We start from the raw sequence: 9,493 nt of genomic DNA on the forward strand, positions 1-9,493 counted from the left end.
TTTTTTTGTTTTCTTGTACTCAAAAATAGCTGATGCTTCAGGTTTGAAGATGCTGCAACAATGCCTGCTGTTTCTCAGCAGCTCTCCCTCCCCGTGCAAGCTTAATCAAAACACTGGTTAGATTCCCATTTCCCAGGATGTCGGGTAATCCTCTTATGAAGTAACTGTAAACCCAAACTGGAGAGTGTCTCTCATCACTCTCCCATTCACTCTGAGACAACATACACCAGCGGCACGCTGTCTACGGAAGAGGCGCTCACCCTGACATGGGTGCGATAAAAAAACGATTGCAAGAAGAATGTCTTCGATCAAAGTCAATTAGCAGCTGAGAGTGGGATCTGTGTACGTGTGTGTGTTTACATGTATATTGTACTCTGGCCTGTGCCTGGTCTGCATTTGTGTGTGTGTGTGTGTGTGGTTGTGTAGCCCTGCTCTAGCTCTGCCTCCTCATCTCCATGCATCATTTATCTGTCATTAGCAGAGTTAATGGCTCCGAGTTTGGGACAGGGAGAGAATATGGCGCCTTTCCAAAACAGGGGAAAACAACTCTGTGAGCAACTGGGGGGACAAGAGCAGAGAAGACAGACGTATGAAAGAAAAATGGGCTGAAGGAAGAGTCTGGAGATGGAGGGAGTGACAGACAGAGATGTATAATGTTCATTTTTAATTAAATTAAAGGAGGGAGAGCTATGGATAGATAATAGCACCATGGCTTATTGGGCTGTTATTTCCGGCTATGTCCACATTTGTGCAGATAAAGTTGGAAATGCATCTAGTTTTATTTGATGAAAAGGAAAAAAACGAGAGGTTTAAAAAAAAAATTTAAAAAAAAACTCCTGTCAAATGGAGGAAATTGGAAAATCAGGTGTCTAATTGTGTGAATGGGAATAATAAAAAGAGCTTTTCAAAAGCACTACTTTTCAACCTTCACAGACATAGACAAATACCCTTACCCTCATAGCAATAAAGTTACAAGGCTGTCCCCTCCAACTTGTTCTGAGATCTGTCATTATGGCTGTTAAAAGTGTTGCCAACACAATATCAGTATGTTTTTGCTGTAAAACGAAGGCCTTGGTTTTTAAATTAAATCATTTTGAACAGGGAATATTGGTCTTACATTGATTAAAAGATAGCTGTTGTGAAACAACGTGTTTAGCCGCGAGAGCCAAAATAGTATTCAGTAGTTTGGGATATTGCATGCAGGATATAGAATGACCCCCTTTTGCTGTTGGAACCCAGGATTTTTAGCAATGCTATGGTGGCTTAGCTCTAGAGATGGCCTGTCTGTCTTGTCTGTCAGTCAGTCCATCACTTTGGTCTAGAGTGAAATATCTAAACAACTATGTAATAGAGTGCTGACATTTTAAATGGCATATGGTACACACATTCATGCCCCCTCCTCTGGATGAATTGTAATCACTTTGGCAATCCTTTGATTTTTTAAACCTGGATCCATAGAGTCAACGTTGTAATTTGACCAATACCTTTTAATAACTATTACAAAAGGCTAGCAAAAATGATGACATTCCCACCAGCCTCAGCTGTACTTTGTGTTTACGGCTGATTAACAAATGCATGCTAACTCACTGCTATAGCTACATACAGCATCATAGAGCTGGCTGATACTCTTGTTAGCACGTGTGCTCCTGTGTTTTTGTGCACTGAAGATATGCACTGAAACAAAAACACTTTGTCCAAACCTCTGCCGTTTACTGTAACTAACTGTCAAAGCAAACCAATTGGGGTAATATAAATGCTTTTTCTTCCAAGTATCTTTTCACGCTGAAAGGACAGTTCAGTTGTGTGGAAAATATTTAAGAATAAGTCTAAGGCAAATGGAGTGTAAAATCTGGATACAAAAACTATGCCGGCAGTTCAACAAGTGTCTTATCACACAGACAGTCCAGGAGCACTGAGTGCAGAAGATGGTCCACAACAATGCCCCTAAAATCAGTGAAAAAACATGTCACAGTCACTGCATCTGACAGGCTTTTATTCCCTGCCACAGCATGCAGTAATGACCTCAGATCAGCACTGCAAAGACAGTCAGACTTACCCATGCAAACGCCTAGGTGTATATCTGATACTGTAAAACACGATCGAAAGATTATGTAGAGTTTATGTTGTGTATTTTTCATACTCAGAGAGAGATAAATTACCTTTAAAAGTGCATTTTCCTCTAAACATATTACAACACAAGATGGATATAGCAGAAAAAGAGAATAAAAGCCTTTTTCATTGGCAGGCATGAATGCAATGCAATGATGACATAATGCATGGAGTCAAGAGGGTGATAGATCCCTGAGAAGTTGAAGGACAGATACGTAAAAAATGGTGTCCCGTTTAATAACAACACAATGTAAAGGCTTAGTTGCAAGGTTAATACTTAATTACACTACTGGAAGGCACCACTGTGCGTAATGTGGCACACAGAAAATGAGCAGCAAATGAAATGCTCTAACCCTGCGTAGATCAGCTCTTAACTATGATACTTAACACATGAATGGATGAACAAAATGAGAAAATGTGTGGGTATATTTACAAAGATGTGTTCTTATTTGCCACGTTTATACCCTGTGGCTATTACAGTAAAATGCAACTATTTAGCACCTAGCTCACATGGCAACATACAGTAGATTAAGAGATAAATCTTACAGAAAACACTTTGTCACACTTTTTCAGCCCACCTTTGTGGTACAACACATGCTTCAGTGAAACAGTGATGGCTGTAATCACACCTTTGATATAAATATACCAAGGAAGAAAAACAAACACACAAAAAAGTGTTCAAAATGCAGGCAGAGATACTTCCCAGTAGAACTGGAGAAGAGGTTTTCATTTCCACAGTAATGAACCAATGTGAATGTGCATACATGCACCATGTTTCTATAACTGCTGGAGCGGTAAGAATGAGGAAGAGACTGGCTACAATGCCTCTCAGGCTTAATACATCTGCAATATGAAGACACACACACACACACAGACGCACACCTGAGCTTTGTATGGTATAATAGCTCATAAAACTGCGTCATGATCATCATCAGGCCTTATGAGGCTTTAAAAGGCTTATGAGGTTGACAGGAGAAGATAATGTGTGTGTGTGTGTGTGTGGGGGGGGGGCAAGGTATACAACACATGTCTATTTGTAAAATGTGTTCATTAATGTGTGTCTTTGCCTTGTTTGCCTGTGTTTGCATATGTGTGTGCGTCTGCTTTTCTACATGAGAGATGCAGTGTGTGTGTGTGTGTGTGTGTTGCATGGGGTCAAACAGACATGCCTGTCGAGGCAGGCATAATTGAGGCTGCAGTAATTAAAGCTGTTTTAATTGTTTTAATTTGTGTCATTAACGTAGTGAGGGTCAAGCTGTTGACACACTCAGACATGCACATTTAGCGCAGACATGCATAAGCATGAGCTCTCTCACCACGCCGTCGCTACATAACTACGCATTCTCATTGGGTATAATTATAGATGAATAGTGACAGAAATTACAAACACCGTTGTGAGTCTTTCTCAGGAAAAACAAACTTGCTAATCCAATCATATATTGTCACCAGACTATAACAAAAGGTAGCTAGCAGCTAGCTCATGCTGATCTCATAAACCACTTATACGCTATGAAAAGTCCGCGTTGGGGAAAAAAAACAACACAGGGCTTTCAAACAGGGAAGCGAAGTTCATTTCCCGGAGACGGTTAAGGGGAAAACACAACACTTTCACCCAGAAAATGGGTGTTTGAGTGCCGGGTGTACTACTTAAGGGGACCAGTGTTTTATCCCAATTCACATTCACAATCAACTTTTTGTGGCTTGTAACTTTAACTATAAATGCTGTCACAACCGTCACCTCACGGCGACCTGTAACCGGCTTACAGTGTCAGCTAAACCTATTCATGAAAATGCGTTGAGTTAGTAGAGGAGGTCTCGATGACCAGCAGCTGTTGGTAAGGCAACGGTTGTCAGAATCTTCCTGTTACTCTTTAAGCAAATCATATCGTTGTTTGAAGCTTATGACCCTAAAAGCTCTGTGAAGCAGCTCAGCCTGTCTGTCCGTCTGTCCGTCTGTCTGTCTGTCTGTATTGCGAACATTAGCTACAGTGTGAACTGTGTCATTAAGGATCATCAGCCTGGTATCAAAACCTTTAGGGTAGGGACTCTTGATGTCATTTTTTGATGCCCTGGGTTGGGACTCTTTGCGTCGCTTTTTGACTGACATGCGGCCCAAGAAGGACAGTTAGGTAAACGTACATTTTGTGTGGGGTTACAAAATGTACGTTTCAGTGACACGCAGGGGAACGGGACACAGACCCCAATCTCCTTGATGAAAGTCGTGTGTTGTTTCTTTCCAGCCCCCACCCCAACCAACCTTCTTACACGGACTCTTGGTCTTCAACACTTCTCGCTGCTGTTGTCACTCTTAATACTACGTAATATAACAGCACTGCTATGCTCTGTGAGTTCCATACAGACGCTAAAGGGGGACTTATCGGCAGAGGTGGGTAGTAACGAGTTACATTTACTCAGTTACATTCACTTGAGTATGTTTTTGAAAAAAATTGTACTTCTAGGAGTAGTTTTAAATCACTATACTTTTACTTGTACTTGAGTAGATTAGTGAAGAATAAACTGTACTCTTCCTCCGCTAAATTAGGCTACAATGAGCTCGTTACTTTTCTTTTCACCTCGTTAGTATTCTACGCGTCATTGTTTTTACCCCCCCGTTCGTCTCATTTTAATGTTTTATTTTGACAGAGAGAGAGAGTCTTCCGCTGAAGGCTCTGCCACGTGACTGTGTTTCACCACTCAAACGTCGTTGTGCAGTCACGTGACCACACTCGATCTCAGCGCCGGAACAGGTTAGCTTTACGGTTGTAGCAAATCAAAGATGTCAGAATCAACCATCGCCAAGGCAACGCAGACCAGGACCTCTCAGGACCATTTTAGTTTTTGGTGTGGATAGATGGATGTTTGTCTTTAAGTATGTTTTGCCCATGCAGTATCCATCCAAATTTGGTGTGACAAGTCTCTCACTTAAGCTATTTTTTAATTAATAAATTAATTTTAATTTATTCTATTGATTGGATGAACTATAATTTGCCTAAAGATGATTAATTTGTATTTTTGTCTGTCTGATTGATGCTTGTGTTAAGAAATAAATTAGACGTCACTCAACAGTTACTCACTACTTGAGTAGTTTTTTCATCAAGCACTTTTTTGCTCTTACTCAAATAATTATTTGGATGACTACTTTTACTTTTACTTGAGTCACATTATTCTAAAGTAACAGTACTTTTACTTGAGTACAATTTTTGGCTACTCTACCCACCTCTGCTTATCGGTATCCAATACTGAGAGCCGCTGACCAAGCATCAGTATTTAACGAGTTAAGAGTGAGAACGGGTTGATTATTACGGTACCATGGTGGACCACAATGTCATGAAAAATTGGTTTACTTGTGAGTTGGCTTTACTCATGGCTGACCAGTTGGGTAAAACACTTGTTTAATACTATATATAACTCATAATATAATTTTACATCTGATCAACCCAAGGTTCAGTGCTTTGCGATACCAGTCCCCCTTATGGGATTACTGGTATTGTCTTATATAATAGGTGTCTGTCTTGTGTATCTGTATGTTTTTCTGTTGTTGCTATTGTATTTTATGGACCATGAGTCTAAATAATAAAAAGGCTATGTATGTAGACCATACACATACAACACAGCAATCACAGCAATTTCATCACGATTTAATTATGGTTAGAGAAATCACAATAAGACATTTCCCTCAAGTTGTTTTGTCCTTCCTCTAGGGTTCTACAGCTCTTTGGTGGCCAGCTTGAGGAAGCTTGTGCAGGTGAGCTGAATAGGCAGCCATTTTGACTTGTCAAAGCAGGAGAAGCACTGGTAAAGCTAATTTCATTAACAATGGCTCAGTTCCATTAAGTTTCCCAGAATGCCATGCCAGTGAGCCTGCATGCACAATACCACGACCATGAAATTAGCTCATATAAATGGAACGCAGTCATGTACTCCTGTGCTTTTTCCGCTATTCTCCCTTTCATATGTGTTACACTAGAACACTACCTTGAAAGTTATTTAAAAAGAATTGTTTCAGGCAACACTTATTTATTTGATGGAGTTGTCCAAATGTGTTTATGAGAATGTTTTCTATTATTACTTTCTTTATACTGGTCTTGCCAGAAAACTCAAGAAGCCATCTCTGGGGCTCATTGAGGAATGTTGTAGTTTTTACTTTTGCCTGAAAAAAATACATAGTTGTTGCAACATTTGCTAAAAAAAAAATGTTTTCCCACAAAAATATTGATGGATGATGTTGCATGATTTCATCGACAAGTGAGTGAACAGTTCCCCTAACCCTTATTAATCATACACCCTTGGAACTTGAAGTGAATGGATCACCACACTTTAAACTTTATTGCAATAAATCAGCGTGTGGTATTTCAAAAGTTCACGTGTTAGGTTTTTTTTCAACATGTTTCTTATCTATCATGTCCTGTGTTTTGAGAAACCCTCCACCTCTCCATTTTGTATTCTGGACATTTAACATTTTATAAACTTTCTTTTGGCATAATTGAACCCTACAATTACTTCCTTTCTGTTTTTAACATGCAAGAACCAAGCTCATTAAGTAATTTTCAACAGTTGCAGGCATATTTTGAAAAGGCATTCTCTTTTTTAAAAGGTTTACAGAAAGGTTTTTAAAAAAGTGAATCTCATTCTCACTCTTAATTGAAAGAACAAGAAATCAGCCTCTACTGTGTGTAAAAGCCATTTATAGAGTTATAGGTGACGAAAGCCAATGTTTTATTCTAAATTGCTTTTAAAGACAACTAAATATTCTGGGCTTCATGTAATTGTTTTTCAACTTGTGTTTATTTCTATTACTGTGTCTTTTGCTGCAGAATTGCAATATTTAATAATGTGCACAAAACGGCATCATGGGATCTCAGATATTGCATATAATCAGAAAAGTAAAAGAGCCTCCAACTGCATCATTTCAAATGTATATCAAAATGTGCACTTATTCTAGATTCATTTACTAGTGATTATCACGCGCACAGAGGATGGACCCACAAATGCACGACTCATGTAAGTAATATACAGTACAATGATTTATTAGAGAGCTAATAAAACACAGGCAACAGTAAACCGCAGGCAAAAAGGAAAATCTGGGAAAACAGGCAATGGTCAAAAGCCAATGGAAAACAAGAACTCAGGAATACAGGACACAGGGAAAACTGCTCGAAGGCTGAACACATGGAAACAGCTGAACTCATACTGGGGTAAGGGGAAGACTAAAGTTAAATACACAAGACAGGGGAGACAATGAGACACAGGTGCAACACAAAGGCGGGGACAGGTAATCACCCATGCGGGAAAGTAGAAGACAGGAAGTAAAATAAGACAACACATGGGACAACAGAGGAACTACCAAAATAAAACGGGAAATTAAAAATTAACTTAACGCATTAAACTAAAAACAGCTACTTGACACAGGGGCTAGACATGGTAGTAGTGTTGAAGCATATTAGCAGTGTGTTTGCTGGTCACTTCTGTCTTATTGACCCATGCCCATGTCCGCCAACACTGTTCCATCATCCCCCCCCCCCCCCCCCCCCCCCCCCTCTCTCTCTCTCTGTTTAAACAGTAGTTCTTAGTTTGGCAACCCTACTAAATTAATGTGTGTGGAAATTATATAAAAGAGGGATACGTCTATTTTGGATTTACTAGGTTGAATTTTTTTGATGTTGATTTTTTGTAACTATCCCTGCTGACCAAGTAAAGGCTTCTGAAGTTTGTGGAGCTAAGTTGTAATGCATAATAACAAACAAAAGCATCCATACACTCTGATATGCAATATTGTTAAATTTAGGCAAGATTTCAGACAACAAGCATCTTCAAGTATCAGAAGGGAAACAAGTAAACAAAGGATGATTAAACACAAGACAATATGAACAAGGTCATTGTAACAATAAAGATGGATCCCACTGTCTGTATCAACACAGTGCGATTGAAAGCTATCATGGCTATTCTTACTCCTTTCACTTCCCCTTTCCCTTTTTACATCTTATTGAGTGAGAGCATGTGTGTTAATTACATCATAAATATTGTCAAACTGAACCGTTTCTCAATCCACGTCAATGACCCAACGCAACACCGTCTTCTGTCTCCACCAGCCGCCCTGCACTCCACAGCTTTAACATTCCCTTTCCAATATGCCACACTGCATTCATTGATTCTCCGTGAAGGGCTTGGAGAGGTCGTGTGTTCGATAATTACAAGCAGTGCATCACAAAGCTGCAAATAACATCAGCATCATTAGTGCATCTTTGGGCACTTAGAAAAGCCTCTGTCTTTAATCACAGTTTGGAATACAGAATTATGCCAGCAGCCCCACACCTCAAAACCGGAATTTAAGAATTTTCTTTTCTTTGTCTGTTTTGCTGCATGTATTTTCAAATTCTTGCTTTGAAATTTACATAATTGAGCACAATAAAGTCTGATTCTTTGACAAACTGTTAAGAAGTGTGTATCCATGAGCATGTGTCATGCCATGTTGTAAATCGAGCGAACAAAACATTAGAAACATCTCTCAATAATGATGTCCACATAACATAAATATATGACTACATTACAAAGCTTTGCAAAGGTACAATTTACGGCAGAGATGTGGTATTGGATTGCATAAGATTGTGCAGGCCCACCTTATAAAGTAGCAACTGAGTGTACATTACCTATTTTAGTCTTACAGGAAGGAAATATGCATAACACATTGCTCAAGCACTCCAAAGCCCCCTCCAAACACACACTCAAGTACACACAGTATGTTGCTCCACTTGAACATCTCTTGAGTTATTTTAGGTTGAACCAGCCTTGCATCTGTGCTGAGAGTCATTGAGTCATTGCATAGTGTTTTCTGTCTGTCAGGAAGCGGAGGTCCACCGGCAGAGAGATACTGGCGCTATCAGCTGAGAACGCTCAGTCAGAACTCCACAAACTAAATCCTCAAATATGGTACATACTGGAGAGTGAAGTGCAGTCTCCTGCTGGTGGAATCATCCACTGGGACTGAGCGTGGTTGACACGCTGCAGGGGGTCCAGCTGAGGGGTTTTCAGCGATGTGCCAACCCAACGCTTTCAAAGATGTCAGGGAGACGGGGCGTTAACCATCAAGGTCTCTATTTTATTTCTTATTTGATAGCAGACAGGGATGGAGTGAACATGTGTTGGAACAAATTCAACCTGTTGAAATGGACATAATAAATCAGGATTCTGGGAGACATGAGGTTATGCAGGAGATGGAATGCATTCATATTCAGTGATGGGAATAACGGCGTTATGAGTAACAGACAATCAGATCAGGGGTAGAGTTGGGCGGGTATTTGAAAGCACACATAGTCGGACACACAACGAACAACACAAGCGAGTCAGTCAACAAGAGACGGGTATGGCGGTTATGAAATCAAGGGGG

At 39.9% G+C, this 9,493-nt stretch overlaps 1 long non-coding RNA gene across 1 annotated transcript in view; it reads right to left on the minus strand.

Moving 5' to 3' along the window:
* Positions 1–426: 426 nt before the first annotated feature.
* The window catches only part of LOC116704034 (uncharacterized), a 27,525-nt gene continuing 18,458 nt past the window's right edge, over positions 427–9,493 (minus strand). The window contains exons 3-4 of the long non-coding RNA XR_004335570.1: positions 1,584–1,589; positions 427–439 (exon numbers count right to left, since the gene is read on the minus strand). This is a non-coding gene — a long non-coding RNA (uncharacterized LOC116704034). The remainder of the gene's footprint in view (positions 440–1,583; positions 1,590–9,493) is intronic.

This window comes from Etheostoma spectabile, chromosome 16 (genome assembly GCF_008692095.1).
Source record: "Etheostoma spectabile isolate EspeVRDwgs_2016 chromosome 16, UIUC_Espe_1.0, whole genome shotgun sequence".
In the NCBI taxonomy this organism is placed as follows: Eukaryota; Metazoa; Chordata; class Actinopteri; order Perciformes; family Percidae; genus Etheostoma; species Etheostoma spectabile.